The sequence below is a fragment of the Pogona vitticeps genome, chromosome 1, assembly GCF_051106095.1.
Source record: "Pogona vitticeps strain Pit_001003342236 chromosome 1, PviZW2.1, whole genome shotgun sequence".
In the NCBI taxonomy this organism is placed as follows: Eukaryota; Metazoa; Chordata; class Lepidosauria; order Squamata; family Agamidae; genus Pogona; species Pogona vitticeps.
The window spans coordinates 349,685,713-349,711,968 of record NC_135783.1 but is presented as its reverse complement, the minus strand read 5'-3'; the positions used below and the strand labels follow the sequence as shown (position 1 = coordinate 349,711,968).

The 26,256-nt window shown below is 42.6% G+C and overlaps 1 protein-coding gene across 17 annotated transcripts in view; it reads right to left on the bottom strand.

The window, feature by feature from the left end:
- Positions 1-25,549, bottom strand: part of KTN1 (kinectin 1) — a 130,773-nt gene extending 105,224 nt beyond the window's left edge. For 16 of the 17 annotated variants that reach the window (XM_072986837.2, XM_072986836.2, XM_078383958.1 and 13 more), the window contains exon 1: positions 25,335-25,549. The gene's annotated coding sequence lies outside the window, so the exon portion shown is untranslated. Of the gene's footprint in view, positions 1-25,188; positions 25,237-25,334 lie in introns of those variants that run through there. The other variant, XM_078383932.1, reaches the window with a different exon arrangement.
- Between the last annotated feature and the right edge of the window lie 707 nt (positions 25,550-26,256).

The window sequence follows — 26,256 nt, the reverse complement described above, 5'->3', positions numbered from 1 at the left end:
AATAGTTATTGCCACAAACAGCTGCAATAACACCGATCTTAGCAAAATAAACATACAAATAAAGGGCAATCCAGACCTAACATTGCATCCATTATCCCAATTATTACCATCTCCTCAATGTCAGCTACTCCCCATGGCCAAATATGACTCCCCATACTGGCCAGCTAACTATTTAACATATTCATATGCCACTTTTTAAGACTGCAGTGAGCAATTTAGCAAAACAAGAAATGTAGTCAAGGAAAATGGGCTATAAATCACTGAATAACCAAAACAATACAAAGTGCTGCACACACATTTTAAAAAGTAAATTATAAAATCTAGGTTCCTTTTAGTGTTTAAGGAAAACTGTAAGATCTATTCAGGTAGCAGCTTACAGATTCTGAGTGTCATAACTGTAAAGTCTCACTTTTGTTACCAACCTAATTTACCACAAAGGCAGGCCAACTGGAAGCAAACCAGTAACCACTGTAACTGGCCAATGCAGAATAAATACAGTAAGTGAACAGGAGATACTCCACTGTATTCTGCACCAAATACAGCTTCTCAGTTGCCTCCAGGGAAGACTCACAAACAGCAAGTTGGTGTAATCAAATCTTGAAGTTACAGAAGCATTGATACATAAAATGATGAGACAAGAGTCTAAATATAAAGTGCATTAGAGTGGGAGGGGTAGGAGAAGAGTCACTTTAGTGAAGAGGATGGACTGCTGAACTAGTACTTGAGAGACTAGATTGAAATCCTCCTTAACAATGGAAACTCACAAGGGGTGGGCAGTGGTAGACCACTCCTTGCATTTAACAGACCACAAAAACCCTATTAACATTGCCATAAATCGGAATCTAGTCGACAGCACATAACAACAGAGTTCAGGGACATATCTGCTTCTCACAAGAACCTCTGAGGTCAAGAGGATCAGTGTGGTCCACACCCTACTATTGCTAAACTAGGACCTATGGACCATCATGGATAAGTAGCTGCCATCTGAAATTTCACCACTTGTTCAACAGGTGAATGTATCTCATCCCTGACAAGCAAGACAAATAGAAATCTCTGAGAAGTTCTGGCTTGCATCTCGGTTTGAGCAAGAAAAGAAAGAGCAAAAATCTATCCTTGCATTTCTTTCCTACTTCAATGACAACAGGACTAGTATTCATTTCTCTCTGCAGATCTCGGTGTTATTGCCTCTGAAGGGAGAGCAACCAGTACCTAAATAAAATGGAAATCTGAGTGGTAAGAAAAACAGTATTTTGGGAAGGCTACTTTGACCACCACATCACCAGAACACACTGATCTCATCTGATGTTAGAATCTAACCAGCATTAAGTCTCACAAGTATCTGGATGACAGACTACCAAATAATACCTAGGATCTTCAGGCAAGGCTAGGAAAAAATCTGGCCTGAAAACAGCTGCTAGAGAATTGACAAAGCAGGGCTGGATGGCCCAACAGTCTAACTCTGTATAGGCAGCATCCCATGTTTTACCAATCCATTCATTCCATTTACGTATTTAAATATCGCCCCTAACTCCCAACAGAGATTCAAAATAGCTTGATACAGTATAAGAGAAAACCAAAGATCACAATGGCTTTGATGGAAAAATTATATGAAAGAATAGCATGTTAGTCTGTGCAAGCATAATCAAGCAAAATCCAAAGGGGGGGAGACAAAAACACATTGCATCGTTTTATTAAAACTATTATATTTTAACATGAACTTTCACTGATCATGTCCATCCCTTCTCTCCCCCCCCCACATTTTTTTCCTTATTCTTGACTGGTTATTTGTTTTCTGTCTTTTGTGGGAATGTTTACAATAGAATTTAACACCGTACACTTCTGTACAAATAAGACTGAAAGTGAAAACAGAAGAAAGATAGAGAAAAAAGTCCTATTAACTTATCTTCTTCTTTCCAAACCAGAAGAGAAGACAGGATAAATTGGACAGAGAGAATTATGTGCTGAACTATACGTATAAAACAATTGCATGATTTTGATGTAAACTTCTAAACTACACTGAAATGTTAAGCAAGTGCCTGACAAGAGGAGACCTTTCAGCAAGAACTGATTCCTGTGTAGGTAGCGGCTTTCCCTGCCCGCTAAATTTAAAGGGCCTCTTGGCTTCATGAGTTCCCTGCACAACAGCTTATACGTAATGCTGCTGGCCCAGCACTTTAAATACTCAGCTAGCTGGCAGCTGCCTCCACCCATGCTGTGGTTTGCTTTTTCTGATATGAAAAATATAGCCCCAAGAAGTCTCACCATGGAGTTATCACAAACTCAGCCCAAACTCTTAGTACAGTATCTTACCATTGCCTCATTGCCCTTTCCCTAAGAGTATACATAAGTACCCACAGGAGGTGAACACAAAGGAGATCCAACTGGATCAGACTGAAAATCCATGAAATTTAACACCTCTACGTGAGGCTCCCAAATTGGAAGCCATGGTAGGAGTGCCGCTGCTCCCGAAGAGTAACAGCCAGACTCAGACATCCCCCCCGCCATCCCCACCGCGATGGGAAGAGAAAGGAGTGGAGACCCCCGACTGGGGGAAGGAATGCGGCGGAACCCTTACCTTAAGCAAGGGGGTGGATACACATGACCTAGAGGAGGTTATGAAAGGGTTAAAGATCACCCGCGAACCGGGACGAGTTCAGGCGGGAAAAAGAGGGGAGGAGATAGAGGCGGGGATGGGAGATATAAGGGGGAGGGCGAGGGACATTCCAGGCGGTTGGGAGTGGGTGTGGATGGAGGACCCCTGGACCCACAAGTGGGAGCAGGTCCGGGTCCCCCATGAAGAAGCAGAAAAGCGCCGGCAACTAGGACTAAAACTTCGTCCGTCCTACTGGGGAGAAACCGAGGCCAAGGAGTGGCGGAGGAAGCTACGAGAAGAGAGAGAGGCGGTTGCCAGAGAGTTGGAGCGTAAAAGACAATGGCACATCGCAGAATTGAGGAAGCTGGGGGGTTACCCGGTCCTTGGGGTGCCGAAGGAGGAGAGGGGTCCTCCTGGGACGGCTGGAGTGGAGATGAGGAGACCTTACCCTTGATCTCCTTAGAAGAAGAGTTGGACCCTGGACTGGGACCTGTGCCACCCTCAACAGGACCCTGGAATCCAGAGACTACGAATCCTTTTGTACATAGTTTATGGACACCCCTAAAACCCAGCCAAGGTCTACAAACTTCCCTAAACCCCTTCTTGGGGGGTATACCAGTTGATGTTAATGTTGAAATAAATAAGACACCTTTTGATATTCCTTCCATGCCTCATCCGTTTATTGAAGAGAAGACAGCCCACCACAACGAACCCTCACACTCTACTGCAAGTTCCACAAGCTAGGTATGAAGGCAGCAGTAGCAAATATCCTTCAGAAGCACACTCCTTCTGAGCCTGGAAATTCCATACAGAAGTCACAACAATGTCTCTTTGTCTGATCCAACAAGGCTGCTCTTCTGTTTATGTATTCATTGTCTGCGGACCCTGTAATCTAACCACACAAGAATTTAAATACAGCATTTGCACATCCACATGTTTGGATGTGCAAGGTTTTGTTGCTTTGCTGCAAATGCTAACCACAGATGGTTCCAAGATCTAGATCCTGGTTACTGTGCATAGTTAACTCTGTCTTTTACTCCACAATCCCAACAAACTGCAAAAAAATCCAGATCTCTGATTCACCCTCAGTGGATACAAAGCACAAATATAAAGATATATTTATTGTAACATGCAGTTTTGCCCCTACTGTGCAAGGAAGTTTACTACGACTTCTTCTCTGTGTCTATCTGTGGCTGATAGGAGCTGTATTAGTACAGCACATCCAAAAGGCATCATATTGGGGAGGCCGCTATAACCAAAGAGGAATGAATGACCTGAAGCTTCACAAGAAAAAACTGCCACTATTTAGGGATGGTGACCACAAGATAAAAGATTTTAAGAAAAATGTTACCACTTTATTGGAACTATGGTTCTGAAGAATGCTCCTATGTTTTTTTCAGAACAACAAGGACAACAAAAAGCAGAGGACAGAGGATTTGTGAAGCAACTGTACTTCCAAGTTCTAATAAGAGAAATCTAAGGGAGTTAACAATCTAGACATTCTAAACAGGTCTTCAACTTGAGATGGTGCCTCATAGTGACCCACTAAAATTGTGTCTGTTATTTCTATTCATCCTACCATTCACACATACAAAGAGACTGGCAACTGACAAAAGAAAAACGCTTCGTTAACCTTCAGCAGATTCAACAAGACTATTGTTAAACAGAAGGGATGGAAGACATTACTGACCAGAGAGAGGAACGACTCATTCCAAACTAACAAATTAGTCTGAAGAGATGCTTCTATGGGCGCACATACATTCCCAGATACATTTCCCCATAAGGCAGCAGTCATCAGTAATCAGATGCCCCTAAAGATGAAACTGAGTGTGTTTCAATTCACATGTTGTTTACTGTGCTGAACTATACATATGAAACAGTTGCATGATATTAGATGTAAACTTTTAAACTACGCTTAAATGTTAAGCAAAGAAGATTGAATGGCTGGCTTTCTGAGTGCCTGCCCTGTTTCCCTGAAAATAAGACCTAACCTGAAAATAAGCCCTAGTAGGATTTTTCAGGATGCTCGTAATAGAAGCCCTACCCCAAAAATAAGTCCCAGTTAAGTAAAAGCCCGCCCTCCACCCTTGTGCAGCAACCAGAAGATGACATGACTATATCTGAATAAATATAGATATAAATATATATATTGAAAAAATATAGATTATTGTACATTTAAAAAATATATAAAACATCCCCTGAAAATAAGCCCTACTGCATTTTTGGAGCAAAAATTAATATACAGTAAGACCCTGTCTTATTTTCAGGGAAACACAGTATTTTTGAAAGTTAGGGTCTTTAAAAATCTGTTTGGTACGTAGTCCTCAGCTTAATTAGTTCTCCTAGTTACTTCTGGGAGGTGGAAGTAGGAGCAACAATTGTTTGCTGACAACAAAAAATTAAAGACAAAAGTGTCTCTCTGCAGCCATTTAACTATTGAGGTCACAATTGACTTATGGAGACCTGAAACGCGGGTTCCAAGTTAAGTGAGATATTTAAAGTGTGGTTTTATCATTGCCTCTCCTTAGTGAGCTTCCCTGGCCATGCAGTATTTGAACCTTGAACCCATCATCACTTTATCCACAACACCACCCAGGCTCTCACTACTAACTGTGAGTGTTAAATGCACCATCAAACTGCACTCAACTTACAGAAATCCTAAGTAGTACAGTAAACATACATACCACTGTATCACTGTATATACAGATCTATGCTTTTACAAGTGTGACTACCTGGAGCACTCTCTCCAGCTAAGGAAGCATTAACAAAAGCTGGCCACTAGAATTTGGAACTGGAGTCCTCAACCACTAGTTTTGGGGTCATGCTCCTACAGTATGTATAGGGAGGACACTAAAGGGAAATAAATGCATGTGGTTATCATCTGAATCACCAGAGGGCTATCAATGAAGTTCCTGTTTTGTTCTCTTTTTTTTAATGACGATGATCAACTGTTGTAAGCTACTTCAAGTCCTTGAAGCAGGATTTTTTTTCTTTAAATGCTAGTTACTTTGTATCAGTGAACTTATGACAAATTAAACATGTTTAATTGCAACTACTTCACCCACCACGCACTTCTTCAACGCAGGCAATACTGTTAAGTCCAAAATGCAAATAGGCATGACATGTAGAAATAACATTGCACCTGTATTTGGAATTAGTACATCTATGTTTCTCGGCAAATGCTTCTCAGCATATATGTACACACATGGATGCATGCTCACTGCAACCAACAATCTGTGTGTGGTTTTAACAGAGCATTTTCCATTGCTGCATATATAAATGCATAGATATCTGTCTATTGAGGTTACACTTCATGCAAATGAAAAGTAGGCTGCAGTCCATGCAAGTGTAGGTCAAATAAGACTCGGGGCTGTTTATAATCTGATTATGCAAGGAACACTTTGCCGCCATTCCCCCCCCCCCCCAACAAGCTAGGTACAGTACTCATTTTATTGACCTCGGAAGGATAGAAGACCGAGTCAACCTTGAGCTGGCTACCTGAGCCTGTCAGGATTAAACTCAGGTTGTGAGGGGCCAGGAAAACCAGTGGGAATGATACAGCAAGTTCATTTTAGTTCTTGTGTTACTCCAAGAGTTGCTCTTTTCCTCAAAGGGTGTTGAACAGTTTACTTACAGAACATTCCAATGGAGACTCTCACCTTAGCTTAGCTTCAGTACAATCATAAGGCAGCTCAGTTCCTTTTGCTTCAGAGGTACAGTGAAAGAGTCCTCCGGGGCCAGAAAGGGAAGGGTTGGGTACTGCAGCAATTAGGAATTGAGCTGTCTTAAGCAACAACTATGAGCGATTATCTTCCAGGATAACTTTTTCAGCTTTGTAAATCATAAATTAGCTTGCTTTCATTTTGCAATTTGAAAAACGCATCTGGAAGGATCATGCTAGCACATTCCAATTGAGATATTGTTTCTAGACTAGAAGATTCTACATTCAGCTACTGCAAACACTAGTAAATTTGACTACTGTACTTTGTCATATTAGTCAAGGTAAAGGTTCCCCTTGACATCTAGTCCAGTTGTGCCCGACTCTAGGGCGCGGTGCTCATCCCCGTCTCCATGCCATAGAGCCGGCGTTTGTCCGTAGACAGTTTCCGTGGCCACGTGGCCAGCGTGACTAGACATGGAATGCCATTACCTTCCCACTGTGGTGGTACCTATTTATCTACTCACATTTTTACATGCTTTTGAACTACTAGGTTGGCAGGAGCTGGGACAAGCAACGGGAGCTCACTCCGTCACGTGGATTCAATCTTGTGACTGCTGGTCTTCTGACCTTGCAGCAAAGAGGCTTCTGCGGTTTAACCCACAGCACCACCACGTCCCCATATTAGTCAAAGCTGCACACAAATCAAAACAGGGAAAAGAGCACCCCCTGCATCCAGGCAACTCAGCTTTTTAGACAAACGCTTTGCAACTTGGACCTTGAGCTTGTATTTAAAACAAAATAGATATACATTACACTATCTCAAAAATTATGCTTGGGCACAGGCTATCTAAAGAAGCTCAAGAATGAAACACACAATGAATTGCTATACAAAATGTAGTTATATGCTTTAAGCTTGTTAAGTCGTGTCTGACTTTTCGTGACCCCATGGACCAGAGCATGCCAGGCCCTCCTGTCTTCCACTGCCTCCCAGAGTTGGGTCAAATTCATGTTGGTCGCTTCAGTGACACTGTCCAACCATCTCATTCTCTGTCATCCCCTTCTCCTCTTGCCTTCACACTTTCCCAACATCAGGGTCTTTTCCAGGGAGTCTTCTCTTCTCATGGGAATACTTTAAGCCAGTGGTCCCCAACCTTGGGCCTCCAGATTTTCTTGGACTACAACTCCCAGAAGCCTTCACCACCACCTCTGATGCCCAGGATTTCTGGGAGTTGAAGTCCAAGAACACCTGGAGGCCCAAGGTTGGGGACCACTGCTTTAAGCTACCCAGTTAATATTTTACTTAGTTAATTATATTCCACTTATTTTCCAAAACAGGGACCCAATGCAGCTTTGTTGGGGGGGAGGGGACACAAATGTAACTAAAAACACATAAATACTATATTAAAATGTAAAACAAGTTGGCCTAAATCCAACCAGTAGCCAACCAGAACAGATCCCATTCAATCAGCTGTTGAAGGGCGAGTCAGCACTTTGATATGCTCCATTTGTTCAGTGGGTGTATTCTAGTACAGTGAGACTGCCAATTGATTTCAGGCATTATCTTATTAAAACAACACTAATTAACACATATTTAAACAATTCAAAAGAATATCATTTAAGAAATAAAATGTACAAGATCCTCCCTCAGAAGCCCATTTCTTCGAGTTCTGATTAGTCATCGAAAAGCTGTCCAAAGAGAAAATCCTTTGTCTATTTAGCTGTAATGCACCTGGTTAGCTCACATCTAACAAAGTAACACAGACTATAACTAAATCCAGTTCATACCAGATTTCCTAGAAATTGTCCTCTGTTCTACTGAACCCAGATAATCACTGTCATTATCTTAGAACTGCAGAGCAGGAAGGAACCCTATAAGATCATCGAGTCCAGCCCCCTGCTAAGGAGACATACTGGGGAATTGAATTCCCAAACTCTGGCTCCACAGCCGGATAACTAAACCACTGACCTATCCAGCAGTCTTATATTAAAAAGTGCTTGAAGAGGAGTTTTTGTTTTAAAACAGCAATAGTCAGGCTACACAAATAGAACAAAAAAGCATCTAACCAAGTTTCCAGCTTGTGGAAATGATTATTCTGCAGTGTGGTGATCGTTGAACTCATTGAAAAGATACAAGCAGCTATCTTTATTCCAATACTTGTCATGTCAAAAATAGTACAGTATACTAAATTTAATATGTAACCTAATACCAAAACTATTGCAGAGCTCTGAACTATGCAAATTACCTCGTCGCAATAGTTTAGAACTACATAATGCAGTTATGCCATTTCCACAACCAGTACACAACATCAGCATTTCAGTCTTTCAAATATTTTTCTCCAATACATTTTCATTCTTACAAAGCAAGAGCTGCTGTGCTTGCATGCTGTGTAAGAAAGAGGAAGAAGATGGTTCATAGCACCAGATACTGTGGAAATACATGAGATGAAGCAGACAATAGGAAAATACTTTATATTTTCAATATTCTATTACCCAATGAAGACTGTTGAATGCCATTGTTTTCAAAAACAATTTCCCCAGAAGTAGGTTGTGTGTTGTCCACATCTCTACAACAGTGACGGCCACCACAACTGTTAATACACAATACAATACTTCATAATGACACAATTAGTCAGTTTCATTACAGACAGTTCACATCAGTGACTAACTCTTGACCTTGCAATTTACAACTAAAGTTATAAAAGCAGGCATTAAATGCCTCTTGAGTATCTTCCTGGGGGTCCCTTAGTTCCTAGAGCTGCCTCTTTATAAAGATCATGACAACTCCAAAGAAAACAGGATGATCTAGTAGTTGTGATCATGGTTTTGTTTGTGATCATGATGATATGCCAGAGCTCCAGGACAAGTCTTAATCAAAAAAGCACTCTTTGGATCATAAAGTAATAAAGCAATAAACATGGAATGTTGGCTTTCAGAACAGACATCGGACAAATCTAGGTCATGCCCACCTCTGAGCCAATTGTCCTGTGGGAGTGGGGCAAGAATGGAGTCCGAACCATTCAGAAGTGCAGAGAGAGGGTTCTGTGCTCTCCAAAGACCTTCTGCATGCAGAAATACAGCAGGTCACAGGGAACTGTAGCCAAATTTTTTCCACTCTCACCTGCCAGCTTTCCACGTACAAAGAGTTCTTCACATGCGCAGTGGCATCTCAGCTACCGCGCTTTGCAAACCTCATTCATCTCCTCCTCTGACAATATATCATTTATCGGAGTTAAATACCACAAGTCTCACTAGCAATCTACCACTGCACATGAGGCAGGCAGGCATACATTAAAAAAAAAACACATACACAAGAAGAATAATTAGAATGCTAAAGTTCCTTGCTTTAGACATCTCAGACATCTCAGTTTAAAAAAGAAAAAAGGACCCACTGTGAAGCTGTAGCAGTTTACTGTTCTCTATCAGCCATGCAACAGCTATGCCAGAAGGACTTTGGGTTGCCGACAACTGCTGAGTCATCTTCTTAAAATCAAAACTATTGTACATTGGTCAGGACTACACTGATATCACCCCTGTGAAGAAAGGAACTGAGCGCTAAAGATAAAAAAAATAACCAGGAATCTAGCAGAATGAGAGAGAGAGAGAGAGAGAGAGTGTAAACCTGCACTTCAGAAGAGACCTATTTCTCTCTTGCCAATGCATGGCAAGAAATAAAGTTGCACACAGCTTCCTTCCCTTTTTCAGAAAAGAACATACAGCCATGAGAACAAAAAGAAATCAGCCACTGAACTGAGAAGCCATCCCCATTCCATGGAACCTTGAGACTTTTCATCAATATCAGGGTATAGGAAAGTAAAAACTATTACACCGAAAATTCCCCAGCTAGGTTCGTTCTATTCCAAACAAACAAGACTGCTGTGAAAAAGTCACTCACTCCTCTACCTGAGGGAAGCAGGAGAACGGCTGCCCCCACCCAACCCCCCCAAAACCATTCACTATGGATGTGCCAAAATGAACTGCCTTATGGCAATAGTTAGAAAAATGGTCTGGGTTCGAAGCCTCTGTGCATGGCTTTTTGCAGAAATGGATGGAAATTAGGAATAGGTGAATCACTTCCTTCCCACTGTGTAATACAAAAGTCTCCTCCAACGCCAGCCCCACCCAGCTTGATTCTCCAACTTTTGAACACCCGTCTTTCACAACTTCCCTCCTTCTGTTCCATCTTGGTTCCAGCCAACTCATTCCAAACTACCAGACACATTAAAGCAACAGAGTGTGGCTGGAACTCAGCAGCAGCACATTATTTCTTACAGTGAAAATGTCTTATTCTTTCCTTCAGGGTTTTTTTTTTAATTGTATAAATTTACAAGTTACTGTGTAGACTGACATCCCTGCTCAGACATTCTAAACAAGACAGAAATAATATATTAACAAAAGAGCTATTAGTAAGACCCTTTGAACATTTACTTCAGAGTAAGCATTGCTTGAAATATTATAATTTACTGCTAAATAGACAGGTAAAGAGTTGGAGAGCTCAGTGAGTTAGGTATCAGGCTGTGGAGCCAGAGGTCATGAATCCAATTCCATGTGCTTGAGTAAGTTACAACATTCCAGGGCACCTCCAGAAGAAGGGAAGGGAATGGTAAACCAACCCGAGGATTCCCTACCAAAAAAAAAAAAAAAAAAAAAAAACCCTGAAAAGAGTTGTTATAAGTCAGAATTGAGTTTAAACACACAATTATTTTAAAGATGTATAGAGCTGACTCCTGGTGGGAAAAATATACATACACACAGCCTGACATGCTGATTATGCTATTTCCATGCTATCTGCATCTAAATCAGTTTAAGATTACTGCTCAGACCATTTATACAATCTACCTTCAGCTCTATTACTTCCATTCATTTAATTCTATGCTCAACATGAACACCGTAATATAAAAGTTAATCAATCAACTCCCTACACCAGCAAAAAGAAAAACTTGATAAAAGATTAATTTAATCATCAACCAAAATCTTCAACGTTTTAAAAGAACAGCAGTTAGAAAAATGACATCTCTGTTTTATGCATCTACAACACAGCAGTCAAGGGCATCTGGTAACTCAGCAGCCACATTTTCTTTAAATGGTGCCTGAAAATGTTTGAGTAGGGCCAGATCTTCCCAATGCCTTAAGCTTTGAGCAGTTTGTCCTCACAGTTAATTTGATGGTAAGTGGTCAATACTAACAGCATCTGCTGAGTCGCATGAAGCCCAACTGCAAAGAAACAGACAGGTTTTTAAATATGTATTACTTGTTCAGCAGTTGAATGGTTTCATATGATCATCCCATTTACTAGAAAACTCCTCAGTTCTCCACCTAGACGTCAGGCTGTCTCTTTGACCTGGTACAGATGTGACACTGCCTGAAAAATGTGATATACGCAGTGCTCCCACCCAAAAGCAGACTCCCTCTGTCCTCCTCCATTCATAGAACAATTGAGTTGGAAGGGGCCTGTAAGGCCACAAGATTCAACCCCCTGATCAATGTTGGAATCCAAATCAAAGCAGATCCGACAGATGATTGTTCAGCTGTCTTGAATATTTCCAGCACTGGAGTGTTCACCACCTCCCAAGGTCATTGGTTCCACTGTCATACTACTCTAACAGTATTCAGCCTAAATCTGGCTTCCTGTACAGTAGTTTGAGCCCATTATTATACATCCTGTTCTCTGGGATCACTGAGAACAGATCCTGCCTCTCCCCTCTATGTCAGTCTTTCAAGTATTTGGAAATAGTCGTTCTGGGTTTTTTTGGGCTCTTTGGCCGTGTTCTGAAGGTTGTTCTTCCTAACATTTCGCCAGTCTCTGTGGCCGGCATCTTCCGTCAGGAAGAACAACCTTCGGAACACGGCCAAAGAGCCCGAAAAACCCAGAACAACCATTAGATCCCGGCCGTGAAAGCCTTCGCGAATATATTTGGAAATACTGTACTTGCTTATCTCCCCTCCGTCTTCTTTTCCTTTTATCACTATCTGCACTCAAGTTAACCAACCACAGTCATCTCCTCTACACTGAGGTTTGTTAACCTATTGTTTTGGGGTGCTTCTGCAACTTCTGTTAAGAACCAAGTGTTATGTTAAGAACCTGTATTTCAAAATACAGTGGTGCCTCGCAAGATGATTACTCCGCAAGACAACTGGTTTTTGCGATCGCTGTTGCGCTTCGCAAAACAATGTTTTCCATGGATGATTTTCGCAAGACGACGATTTTCCCCATTGGAACACATTAACTAGATTTCAGTGCATTCCAATGGGGAACCGCGTTTCGCAAGATGTTTTCGCAAGACAGCGCTTTTCAGGGAACGAATTAACATCGTCTTGCGAGGCAACACTGTAGAATGAAAGATCCATAATGGTAGAAGAATGCATGGGAAACTGAAACAGATATGAACTACACTCTAATATGCCTCCATCAACAAAGAGGTGCATCCGAGTGTTTGGAGTGAGGAAGTGCATGATGTAAAGCCAGGAGGAGGTAGCAATCCAAAGTAAAATTAACACATCTCTACTAGTCAAAAGATAAGACATTTCTACATTCCAACTTCAGCTCCTATAATCCACATTATGGTATGACGCTTTAAGAACCCCACAAGATAGGAAACATATCTTGGGGACAACACCTCCAAAATCTCACAGGCAGCAGTGTTAGAAGCCATGCTAGCTGGGAGATTCCCAACAAGGAAATTCCAGAGGGTTGTAAGTCCAAGAAGGTAACATTTCCAAAGCCTACAAAGAATAGGTGCATGACAGATACAACTCTGGCTGAGATATAAACATTTCTAGAAGAAAGCAGAACCTTTGGGCTTCCCCCAAAACACATCTAAACAATTCTTCCACACAGAAAACTAGCATACTGGGGAGAAGAGGATCCTATAGCCTTTTCTTTCTGAAATGCTGCTGTTTTATTGAAGAGATGTTTGGTTGGTTGGTTGATAGCGGGGTGGATTTTTTAAAAAATAAATAAGATTTTTGGTGATTTAAATTAAAAATCAAGTTTTATTTAAATAATTTAAAGTGTGATTTAAGTCAACTTGATTTTTTTTAATCAATGATTTTTATTCACTCTGGCTGGTAGTTACATGGCACTTTACTTTCTTGTGTCAGCCTTCTGTGTCTTGTGTTGTATCCTCAAACTGACTTTCCGAGCACATATTTTAAAATCCTATTTTACAGCCTGTTGGTTCAGCTCTTGGTGGGCTGCCAATGGCTGAATAAAGGCTGGTGGCACCATAGCTTATACAAACTTGAAACAGTTGCTGTATCACAATCATTTTTTTGAGGGCTGCCTCCACCACTGAAAATTCAAAAATTCTTTTCGAGGTTTCATCTAGTATGCTCATCTGCCTTCAGACTCATTTTGAATAATTAACTTATTCATTCAAACATAATCTAATTAAGCTACAGCACTCATTAAGTCTGGCTAGCTGCTGTTCAGCAATTAGGTACTGTTTCCCTGTGGTAGTTACCTTCAGTACCCTCGCAAAAGCAAAAAAATAAACAACCACCCTGAAACCTCACAATAGAGCAGCGACAGGCATTCAGTATACAAACTTACTTCATGGAAACACATAACGGTCATGCTCCACAATGAAGAATGAAATACCGTACCTTAAAAACAAGAAATACAAAAATTGCCTAGTTGGCCCTTTTGTTTACTCCATTAAAAGGAAGTCAAAACAGTTCCAAGCTGCATTAAAGAATACCGGAAATACTATAACTTCGCCAAAAGAGTATATTTAAGCAGCTGGCAGAATATACGATGCCCTCATTCCCATTTATTCTCACAATTAAATCCAGTCCAAAGAATCAGAAGATTGGTAAGATTTATATGTAAACGCTAAGCAAGGCTGCATTCTTCTAAAATATGGCCTGTTGTGTCCGAAACTACCCTGTGAACAAATCAGAGCTGGTTAGCCAGTTCCATACCACAACTAGAATTTATCAAAGATGGCTTATTTAGGCATGTTTAAACTAAGACTTGCTGTTACATCTGAACCCCAGACCCATAGTTTCCCCCTAGCTTGTTTCCACAGCTGCCCAGTGAAAAGCAAGAGCTGATAAATGAGAAAGGAAAGCAAGAGATCAAAAACCAGAAAAAGAAACTATGGTTTGCTTGATCATCTGGAGGAGAACACATAATTAAAACAACACACAATGACTACCACAAGCAACATGGTACCATAAACCAACTGAATATATTCCATAGCTGTGCATTTTGTCAGTCATTGTCAGTACAATGAACTTGAAATAGAGTTGGAAAGAGTCTATGTTGCAATCTGGACTGAATTTTGGTACATACAGGTACAAACAGGTACCTTCAAAACGTATAATCAAAGGTTTCAAGTAAAGCAAGCCTCAAGAAGCAGGCAAAAAAATTTCAGTCCTCTGCTCCCCATTACACTTATAATTCTACCTGCCCATTACTTGACAGGTTCATCATTTCAAGCACTTCCTCCCATCCTAAGTCCTCTCTTTGCTTATTATCGCTTCTTAAAAATCAAAAACATCAATTTTTTTTTCTGGGAATGCAGCCAATATTTTTTTTAACTGTGTGCATATACATAAATCAAAGGTAGGAATCATGTAACCCAAGGCTGCTTTTCCTTCACAAAAGAACAGTGTTCACATAAATAAACAAAAAAGTTATCTTAATTGTTCAAAAAGGGAGGTTCATACCTCCAGGCATAGATTTATATAAAACAAGGTGCTCTCCTGCAGTATATTTTGGGGAGGGGAAAACCCTTCTTATTAAAAAAATTGTTAAATATTATTTTTTCTGCTAAGCCTGGTTAGACCTGGGAATCATTCCCATCTACATTCAGAGGGCAGCTACCAAGGATGCTCGACCTGAAAAATGGTCCCTGGATGCTAAAGCATTTTCATCCCTAAAATAAATATACCGTATCGTTCAGCCTGGAGGCAGGCGGTACATCACGGCCTCTCCCAATTTGAAGAGACCCTTGTCCAGCAGGCCGAGGCAAAGAGGAAGTCACAAAGGAAGCAAAACCAGGGAGCTGGACAGGGGACAGATTGGATTTGTCTTCAGTGTGGAAGAGATTGTAACTCTCGAATTGGCCTCCTCAGCCACACTAGATGCTGTTCCAAGTCCTCCATACAGAGCACGCTACCATAGTCTTTCGAGACTGAAGGATGCCTACATGTATACATAGCTTTTCAAATATGTTTTCAAATAAGTATATGTTTCAAATAAGTATGTTTTCAAATATGTAGCTGTTTTCAAATATGTTTTCAAATAAGTATATGTTTCAAATAAGTATGTTTTCAAATATGTAGCTGTTTTCAAATATGTTTTCAAATAAGTAGCTGTGCTAGTCTGTACAAGCATATCCAGATGCTGTGAAGTTGCCTTTAAGTCGCCACTATGAATTAGTGACCACCAAAATTCCTGTCATTCACATCCCTGCTCATCTCTTGCAAACAAGGTTCTGCAGTGCCACAAAGTATTTGTTGCCCCCCCCCCCACTTTTGTCTGGATAAGTTTGTATGCGTGTATGGACACTCATGCACATGCATGTATGAATTTGTATTACACACACATCACTCAAACCCAAAGTTCTGGTCTTAAGTGTTTCTAAAACATCTAACTAGAAATTACTGGATTCATAGGTTTCTACAGGAATATATATTGAACCTGATATACAAACCTGATTTTTTTTTAAAAAGCGACATAAAACCAGCTGTTAATATTTAATGAAACCTGAACCGCATGAAAAAAATTCTTCCAAACTGATTATTATTTTTTCAAGACGAGGAATAAAGGCAGCTGCTGGGCAGAACTCTCCTACTCCATGCAACCTTTGACTCATTCCCTTTGTCATAATCCCTAACAGAAACAAACCCTAATTATAACTCCACCTGCTTATCAGCATTCCCCCATATGTTCACTTCCTCCGGCTGTACCACAGTATATATTTAGACTGTAAGCTCTTCAGGGCAGGGGCCTGACTTTTGCTCATGTTACTATATAAACAATATGAACATGCCTGTTACTCAGTGACCTTTCAGGGGCTTTCTAGAAGGATGAATGCACAGTTATGAAAAAATGTTACTTAACAGTAACTTGTGTTACTTGCAAGGAGGTAATCCATTCCAATTCACCCTACCCTCAAATCACTTTTAAAAGGAAGGGTGTTTGAGAGAGAAGGACAGAGAAAGAGAGAGAGAACATACTGGGGGGAAATCCTTGATATTGAAGTCTCTCGACTTTAAAAAATGCCACGGTGGCATGTAGGAATTTCATTAAATAATTCTCAATAGCACTGAGCATGTTTGGTCTTAACTGCCTGCTTCAACTTTTGAATTTGAAATATTTTTTCTGGGTTAGAGCATAAATAAAGAAACAAAATAAATAAATGTCATGTTGTGAAACAGCAATAAGAGTTTCACGCAGTTCTCTACATAGTTCTGGAAGCTTCAAAGAAAGCTAGAAGAACTGAAACTGCAATATTTTCAACCTCGCCTTAAGGCTGTTGGTTTTTTAAAATAATTCCCAGTAGAAACACACCTCTACCATTTTCAGAAAGTGACCCCCTACAGAAAGACAAAGGTTCCCCTCTTCTCATATCCTAGCCACTGCAGAATTTTTGATGTCAGGAATGAAACGAAAGTCTTCTTTATTCACTGAAGTTTTTAACAATTATTTCTTTATTTTATTTTTTATTGAGCTTGTAGGCCGCTCAACTTAGTAAAATACTACTTGGGGCAGTTTACACAATTAATCAAAACGTACACACTAAAAGGATAACTGCTGAGCCTCACTGACCATCTTGCAATCTGCTTCTAGCAGTAACTGAAGTACTTTGACCTATGATCATCTCACTTCCACTGCAGAAATAGGTGGAGTACAGAATGACAGGGTGGGGAGAAAGAGCTGCTATGCAGCTTTCTGCATCAACCACACTGCCTATGCAAGCTTCAGCAAGCCTCGTCCTTTCTCCTGTCAGGGATAAGACATTGCATTGCTTCCAGTATTATCTCTTGTAGAGGAACCATGAATCCTGCATGACCTCTGAGAAGTTGAACTTTGTTATTTTAAAAGCATGCACTCTCCAAGATTGCAGCCTTGAGACACATTTGGAACTATTACCAGACAAGCATTAATCAATGCTACTTTTAAACTTTAGAGGCTAAAAGGGAATCTGTAGATTTCTAAAAAGAACCAAGAGACAGTGACAGTTTGCACCAACGCTGAGCAAAGTGTGTCCTTCGAGGAGTTTGTGAAACTCCAAAACTGAGCACTCTTATGCTGGCTGGGGCCAACAGGAGCTGTGATCCAGCATTATCTGAAGGTCTGCAACTTAGCTCTCAGGAATATGAACTGATGTCTCTTCACTACAGATTCTTCAGATGCAGATTCTTCCAGGACAGTTAAAGGAAAAAGCTGTTTTCTGGTGCCTTCACTGGTGAAGCTAAAAGGAAAGAAGCGGCAGTCTACAAAATACCACTGGATACACAGACAGGAAGCCCTGAAGTCACTGGCCTACTAACTAGTCTCAGGCAAACTAACTGCATGGCTTGGTTTGGTCACCTTGGCTACCATGACTGGCAAAAGCGAAAGCAAAAACAAAAGAAACTACAGTGGTGCCTCGCTTAGCAATGTTAATCCGTTCCAGGAAAAATGTTGCTAAGCGATTTAATCGCTAAGCGATTTTTAAAAGCCCATAGAAATGCATTAAAACATGTTTAATGTGTTCCTATGGGCTTCAAAACTAACCTTATGCGAAGATCCTCCATAGGGGCGGCCATTTTCGGTGCCTCTAAAGCGAGGCAAAACAGCGGGCGGCCATTTTGAAACCGCCAATCAGCTGTTTAAAAAGGGTCGCTTTGTCATGATCACTGCAAAGCGATTTCCCCCCCCCATAGGGACCATCGCTAAGTGATCGCTCTTGTGATGGCCAAAACCCCATCGCTAAGCGATTTTGACGCTCAACAGAGCAATCGCTAAGCAAGGCACCACTGTACTTGGGCTAAATACAGGCTGAATGACAATACTGACAAATAAGCACTAATGTAATTTGGAGTGGTGAACATGTGAAAGCACTAAACATTTGGCCCTTCAAATACCGTCAGCCTGCGACTCCCCTAAGTCAAGAGTGAGTGACAATACAGCTTTCTTTTCGCTATATTTTTGAAGACAGTGGTCTAAGAAATTTACACTTAGTATTAACAAGGTAGTATATTCTCTAACACTGATTTCACACAACCTGAAAAGTGTGTAAAGAAATCAACACAAACCAGTTGCATAATTCTCTCTAGAAGTAGCTACCATAGAATCATAGCGTTGGAAGGGGTCTCTAAGGCCATCGAGTCCAACCCCCTGCTCAAGGCAGGAATCCGAATAGAAGCAGATCTGAGAGATGGCTGTCCAATTTTCTCTTGAATGCCTCCAACGTTGGAGCACTCACCACCTCCCAAGATCATTGGTTCCATTGTTGTACTGCTGTAATAGTTAAGAATTCCTGTTCATATCAGTTAATGCTAACCTCTCCATACTAACCGATAACCTCATTTAACACACATTCTCCTGGTGATCAATGACTGCCATCAAGGCAAACCTAAATCCATTACCAGGACTTAGTACCAGACTCAACAAAATGTACTCTGAAGGCATTTATTGGGGCCATGCTATTCAGAGCACATCATTTCTTTTAGCACCTGCTAAAACAATTTGAACTTGGTGCCACTATTACCTGTTATAGGTTCCTATGCAATGGCAAATAGGGGCAGAAAAGAATTCCAGGAGGCTGGAGACTCTTGATGAATGCAAACCTTACCTCATACATAGACAATTTTCTTCCAGGACATTTCAGAGAAACAAAACAGGTTCAAAGTCATGCACACATTTTTTAGAAATGCAAATAGCTATTTATTTACAACTGAAACATACACAGAAACTTGCTTTAATAAATTATGTTTAAAAAATGAACACATCTAAAGGTGTATAAAGCAACGGAAACAATTTAAAAACACAACAAAGCACATAGATTTCCTTTTAAGAAGAAGAAAATGAAGTCTAGATGTGAATCAGAGGTGACATGAACGAGCAAGTCGGATTTGGAGAAAAACAACAAAACTAAGAAAGGGATTTTACATCTTTAAAACGAGACATGTTATATTCCAGTGCATTCACCCTTAATTCTACAGACCCATAGGCAGACCCATAGGGCCACGTTTAGGCCTTTGGGAACCTATTCTTAGTCCATGTAAGATGTTCTTCCTAGCCCCACAACATTAAAAGAGAATCCCGTGTACAGAAAAAGAATCAGCTAATAAGATTAAAAGGTCATCATGTTACAACTGTTTGCACAGTCACTAGTTATGCAGCATATTTACAGAATCCAACATAACAATTAGATTCCTCAAGAACATCTTCTGTTAAAGCTCTTTTCATATGGGTAACTTTTATGACATTTTAGGATCTAGCCAAATACATTTTACAGAGACAGGCTACATGGACAGCAGTCAAAATGCTCCATGTTTCAGCCTAAAGGTAAAGGTTCCCCTTGACAATTTTTGTCCAGTCGTGTTCAACTCTAGGAGGCGGTGCTCATCCCTGTTTCCAAACCATAGAGCCAGAGTTTCGTCCGAAGACAATCTTCCGTGGTCACATGGCCAGTGCGACTTAGACACGGAAAGCGCCACCACGTCCCTGCATGTTTCAGCCTACGACCAGGCTAAAACAGTTGCCGATCACAATCCAAAGCAGGTACATGCTTGCAATGGGATTTACTCCCATGAACCTACTGAAAAACACAGCATATTCCTGTGCACATCTTCTTAGAAGCAAGCACCCTGAATTCAACAGGTCTCACTGCCGATATAGGTGGCAGCCTCTCACTGAGTAGATATGCTCAAGATTACACACTGCATTTAGCAGAGTGACAGGAGCATTCACTAATATAAGGACATCAGTTTACTATATATTTTCCCCATCAACTGCTGCCCAACATATACTGTATACTGTTTTTACGTCACTTCTAACAAATGGTTATCCTAAAATAGCAAAGAAAGCTGACCAAACAAATGATTCATTTGAAACATGGTGCTGGAGGAGAGTGCTGCAAATATCCTGGACTGCCAGAAAGATTAACAAGTGGGTTGAGGAAGTCAAGCTGAACTATCTCTGGGGGCTATTCTGTTCTACTTTGGGCAGATCATGAAAAGGCAAGATTCTCTATAAAAGACAATAGTGTTGGGAAAGACTGAAGGCAACAGGAAAAGACGAAGACTAAATAAAAGATGGATTTAATATATTTGCGAAGGCTTTAATGCTTGTTGTGGGTTTTTCGGGCTCTTTGGCCGTGTTCTGAAGGTTGTGTGTGTGTACACACACACACACACACACACACACACACACACACACACACACACACACACAAACACACACAGAGAGAGAGAGAGAGAGAGAGAGAGAGAGAGAGAGAGAGAGAGAGAGAGAGAGGAAGCGAAAGCCTTGAGTTTACAAAAGCCAAGCAGGGCTGCTGAGGCCAGGGTATTTTGAAGAACCCTCATTCATAGTCACCACAAATCAGAGGCAACTTGATGGTATGCAACAACAATATGGTTTCTGAGATGCTCAAAGAGTAGCTTTCCATCGCCCTTCAGGGTAACTGAATTTTTCTCTGTGTGATCAGTCAAAGTCATCAAAGTTCAGGCATTACTTTAATGGAATACTCTCTATCCAGCTCTTTCTTCCAAACATAGCAGGGACATAGTAATGCTTTCTTTGAAAGCAGTATTTTGCAGCTCTCCTGTTTTAAACCTTCAATATTTCCAGTAACATACAGAAAGTCAAGGAAATTAATACAGTTAAATGAACGCAGAACAATTCATTTATTATGTTCCCATGAGAAGGAAGAGCTTGGGAGTTACACTGAGTTGACTACCCAGAATATAACACTGGATTGGTATTTAAATCTGAGCCCTCTCCTCAGGAATGACAGCATGCTGCTCCACTCAAGAGTAGAGATGTTACAGCGAACTTTTTCAACGAAGGAGAGGTGACAGCCCTCTTGAACATTTAAAAAAGTCAGCCTAAATATATGATTCAGTGTAGATGAGATACAATGCAAAGTATATAAAGGTGTGAAATATTCTCCCCACTAATTTACAGAACAGCTGGCACTGTTTTCATAAGAGGTCTTCTGCTACTTCACCTCCAAAGAGTTTCTATGACTGACCAGGGATATGAACCTAGGTCTCCTGAGCCCTAGACTGACCCTTAATCCATTCAATCACTCTGGCTCTCCACTAATATACATAGTCAGTACATACAGGGTTGGATCTCAGATCTGCCTTCCAGTAGCAGAAGAGCTCTGCTTACAGAAGGTACCGCTCCCAAATGTATGTGACTCATTTCTCCGGCTCTGTACCATAGCTCATCTCACTGTGTTGAATTTAAGAGGGCACAGTCTGCCACTGGGAGTTCTCCCTGATAGATCCAAACATCTAAATTTTGCTCACCTAAATTTTGCCAACTTGAAGGCTTCATAGGGGAGTTTCTTGCTGGAAATAAAAAGCTGGCCTGGTGCTAGCTGGAAGTCTCCTTAGCTGCAGCCCAAAAATAACTAGAAGGCTGCATTTTGCCCACCACTGCTATAAGAAAATCCCAAAGGAATTACGAACATTTTCCACAAGTGATAATCAACAGTAACTAATAACGACAGAAAACCACTGAAGATTCAAACAGTCAATCATATAAGCACAGCCTCAGTACCATATCATAACTTTGTTTAATAATTGCCTTGGGTGGTTCAGCTCTGAATCAAAAGACAAAGTAATGCTTTTATCATTAATAGGACTAACAGCACCAGGGCTGGTAGACATGGAGGAAGTTAACCACAGCCAACAGTTATCTGAGATTGCAGAACGACACACATATCAGAACATTTTTTTTCCAAAACAGAGAGGCTGGGAATAGTATATTAACTAGTCAGAGAGTCAAACAAACTGCTTGAAAACTTGTTCTTCACCTGGTCTATGTCCAAAATCTGCTATTCATATTCACCTCTTCTAATCTAGGCTAAGAAGAGGCAAATGGAGAATATTATTGAAAACTTACAGTATTTGGAAAGCATGACTATACATGCTTCTGACTGTTGGCTGTAGCCCTAAAACTTAAGAAGTTCTCCTGAAATCAGCAGGATACACTCAAAGAGAAGTATATTTAGGCCACCATGGTTCGGCTTCACTTGCTGTTCTATTAACAGCCCCTGCTTCCCTAAAGTCAGTGACATTCGATGAAAAGTATACCATGCTTCTGAGGAAATTAAAGGTGCCAAGTCCCTGAAAAACATTCCCAACAAACTTTAAGATTTCAAATAATCCATTACTGAAGCAATTCTATCAAGCTAAATCTGAGGATAAATATTGTGTACAGCAGCCTAGATAGAATGCATCATCTCTGCTTCCAAGTTGCAACTCCCAACAGTTTCTAAAATATGTTTTGAGAATGTTTAACATGCAAATGTGGCATACTTTAAAATGTACTGGAAAAATCGGCTTACCTAGGTGTTTTTACCAAAGTAAAGTAGGGGTTGGTATGAGGAAGTATTAAAACAAGTGACAAAAATAATCTGTTTAAGCCATCACATTTCTTTCACTGCACACATACAAATGTTATCCCGGCCGCTTGCTTTAATGCATCTCCTCTTCGCAGAAAATTAGTTCAGTGACACTACAGTTTAACAATTCATATAGTCAAAGTTAGCAATTTTACAGAATGAGACTGACAGGTCCAGTTGAGCCATGAGGCTACACCAGGGCTGAGCATTACAGGAGCGGGCAACCATTGCACTCAGAAAGGGTTTCCTCCCTAAGAAGTCCTGGATTCAAACTCTGGAATCTCTGAACTGGGTTGAGCAAGACCCTTGCCCTCCTGATGCTTCAGAAAGACAGTGCCAAATTCGTATAGACCAAACAAAGCCAGCTGATAATGTTTGACCTATGCTCCTCATGTGCCCTCTCCCTTCCTACAGGAGATATGCACAATGCAAGTCAACATATGACTACTCAGAAGTGAGCCCTGTTAAATTCAGTGGGACTTTTTCCTAGGTAAGTGGGCCTACAACTACAGTATCAACATTTCTGCCTCAGAGATGACGTTTCCCCTGTGACAGTGAGTCCTAAATTAAAGTCTGGATCTCTTTCATTGCAGCCCGACACTGCAACCACTATACCACAAACCAGCTTGCAAAACTGCCCCTCACCCACAGAGGAAGGAAGAACATGCAGGCTCGTACCAGCTTGCTCCTGTTACATGAAGCCGTAGTTTAGTCTTGTGCATGAACTGGGGCTTTGTTTTCCCTACCCACCTCCAGGAAGCAGAGATGCCTGAATAAGCCTTTCAAAAAAGGCATTCAAACTAACACTTAGGCTGGTCAGATACCTCTCAGGGGTCCATCAACCCTTTCAACTCCCAAGGAAGCACAGGCCTCCATGCTAAGCCTGTTCCTGTTGACCTCACCGGCAACCTTCAGACACAAGAAGATATACAATTAAGAAGTCCCAACATTTGCAATCAGGAAAAGAAAATGCCACGGCTCTGCCTTCCTTGGGCCCTTTCAGAAGGCAGGCTGCAGACTTTACTCCAAAGACATCCAATAGCCTCAAACACACTTAAAGCCACCCTAGGTTTAGGAATGAGAGGAGAACATGATCCAACCAAGGACAGATAGCCTTTAAGCAAAACCGACAGACAAACCTAACCTTTTTGAGGCGGGGATTTAAAAACACATTCTTGCTTTTGCACTCCAATCACAACACCATACATGTCTACTTGGAAGCAAGCCTTCCCAGAGTTCAATTAACTTACTCAGCATTCTGTTACGTATAAAGACGCAACTCAGCCCCTTCCTTAAGGAATTCACCTCTTCCTGAATCCTCCCCCCCCCCCCCAAGTGTGCATGGACCAGATACACCAAGGGTGGAGACCCTGCAATCTTCCAGCTCTTGACACCTTACTAAATCCCATCATGAGACAAGTGTGGCTGATGGGAACTGAGGTCCAACGACACCCGAAGGGGCCATGGGATCCCCAGCATTTCTTCACACCGAAGCCCCGCTTGTAGTAAGCAGCACAAAGCTCCCTGCGTCTCTACTCAGGACTTACTCCCAGGTGCCCAGAGAGGCCTGCTGTTTATAGACTCCAAACCACCTCCGGCTTGGTCGGATTCGAACTCAGACAGGGACTGAAACCTCAGTCAACCAAGTTCTCTTATGGCTCTTTTTTCCCCTTTAATCAGAGGGGAGGCTGTTTCCTCCCCCCCAACCGCCTTTAGCCTGGAGGGGAGTCCCCCAGCCTTCCTGGGGTGTTCCCCACCACCCAGTCACAGGATTTCCCCACCAAAGGACAATAAAGCTTGGACACCCAGGGGTGCCTCTGATATGAAAGGGGGAGGGAGGGAAGAGGCTGATTCCCTTCCTTTATTCCCCACCCCACCCCAAGTTGAATCTCTCCCCTTCCTGGGCCAGATTTGGGAACCTCTTCCTGGGATCCAGAACCCGGGCCAGGGATTATATTCCTATTTTTCGGGTGGGCGCAACGACCCGGGGACCCCAACCTCATGGGGGTGGGGCCCTTTCCTCCTCCTCTATTCTCTCCCTCCCCATTTCCCCCCCTCTATAAAGACCCTTTATCCTTTTGGGGGGGGGGGAGAGCGGCGGGTGGGAAACAGGATTAGGAAAGGAAAACAGGGCTGCCCGAGGCCTCGGGCCGAGAAGCGGCGGCGACGGGACGGGGGTCGTGGCTTGAGCTTCGGCGGCCGCCCCTCCCGCCCAGGCCAGGCCGCCGGGCCCTCCTGCCGAGAAGCGGCCCCCGCAGGCCGCGAGGCCGGGCCCCCGCTTCGTTCTCCTCCGCGAGGCGAGACCCCCCCAGACGCCCAAGCCGCCCTTCGCCCCTCACTCAGCCTCTCCTCCTCACCGAGCCGGCCGGGCCTAGCGGAGGAGCCGCCGCCGCCGCCGCCCACTCCCCTCTGGCAGTCGGGCCCGACCCTCTTTCCCCCACACACACACACACACCCGCTGCCCCTCCTGGGAAAGGTGGGCCTCGCCCAGGCCTCCACCTACCTGAGGGAGAGCTGAGGCGGCTGAGGCTGAGGCGGCGGCGGCGAGGAGCGGTAGCAGCCGCCGCTTGTCAGGGAAAAGGGAAGGCGAGAGGCGGCGGCTGAGGCGGCGCAGGGCTGGAGAGGAGGCGGCTGAGGCGGCTCCTCCTCACACGACGGGCCTGGGAGGGGGAGAGGCGGTACCGGCGGCACGTCCCCGGCGTCGGCCCGGCCCGGCCCGGCCAAGCCATCGCCCCCTCTCCCCGCCCAGCCGCGGGTTAAAGAGCGGAACCCCTCATAAACACACACACACACCCGAGGAAGCGGCTCCCTCCTTCGGTTCTGGCGGCGGGTGTGTGTATGGAGGGGCGACGACGACTTCTCCTCCTCCTCCTCCTCAGCCCTGAGCCTCTGATATGGGAGGGAAAGGCTGAGGTTGGGGGAAGCCGACGAGGAGGTGTGAAGGAGGGAGGGAAGGAGCTCTGCACTTCCTCAGAGGCAACCGTCTGCTCCTGGTCCTCCTCAGCACCGCCGCTCTCGAACTCGCTCCCTGCTGGAGGAAAGACAGGCTGAGGGTGCCTCTGGGCATGGGTAGAGCGCGCCCCCAGGCCTGCCCGCTTCGCAGTCTTTCTTCTTACAACCCCCCCACACATGCATTTGGGGGTTTAGGATAAAGGGAAAGGGGTGGGGGCAGAAGTGAGGCTCCCCTCCTCCTCCTCCTCCCGTGAGCTTCATCCTCATCATCATCATCATAGGCATCCTTCAGTCTCGAGAGACTATGGTAATATGCTTTGTATCAAGAAGTGTCCTCTCAAGAGCATGAAGCCTGGGTAAAGTAGTATGGAGGATATTGCCAAATTAAGGAGTTGGGTTTTTTTTTTTTTACGTCCTTCACTTCTTGTCCGACTCCATGGGGAATAAAAGGAGATTTGCCCCAAAGGGGAAAG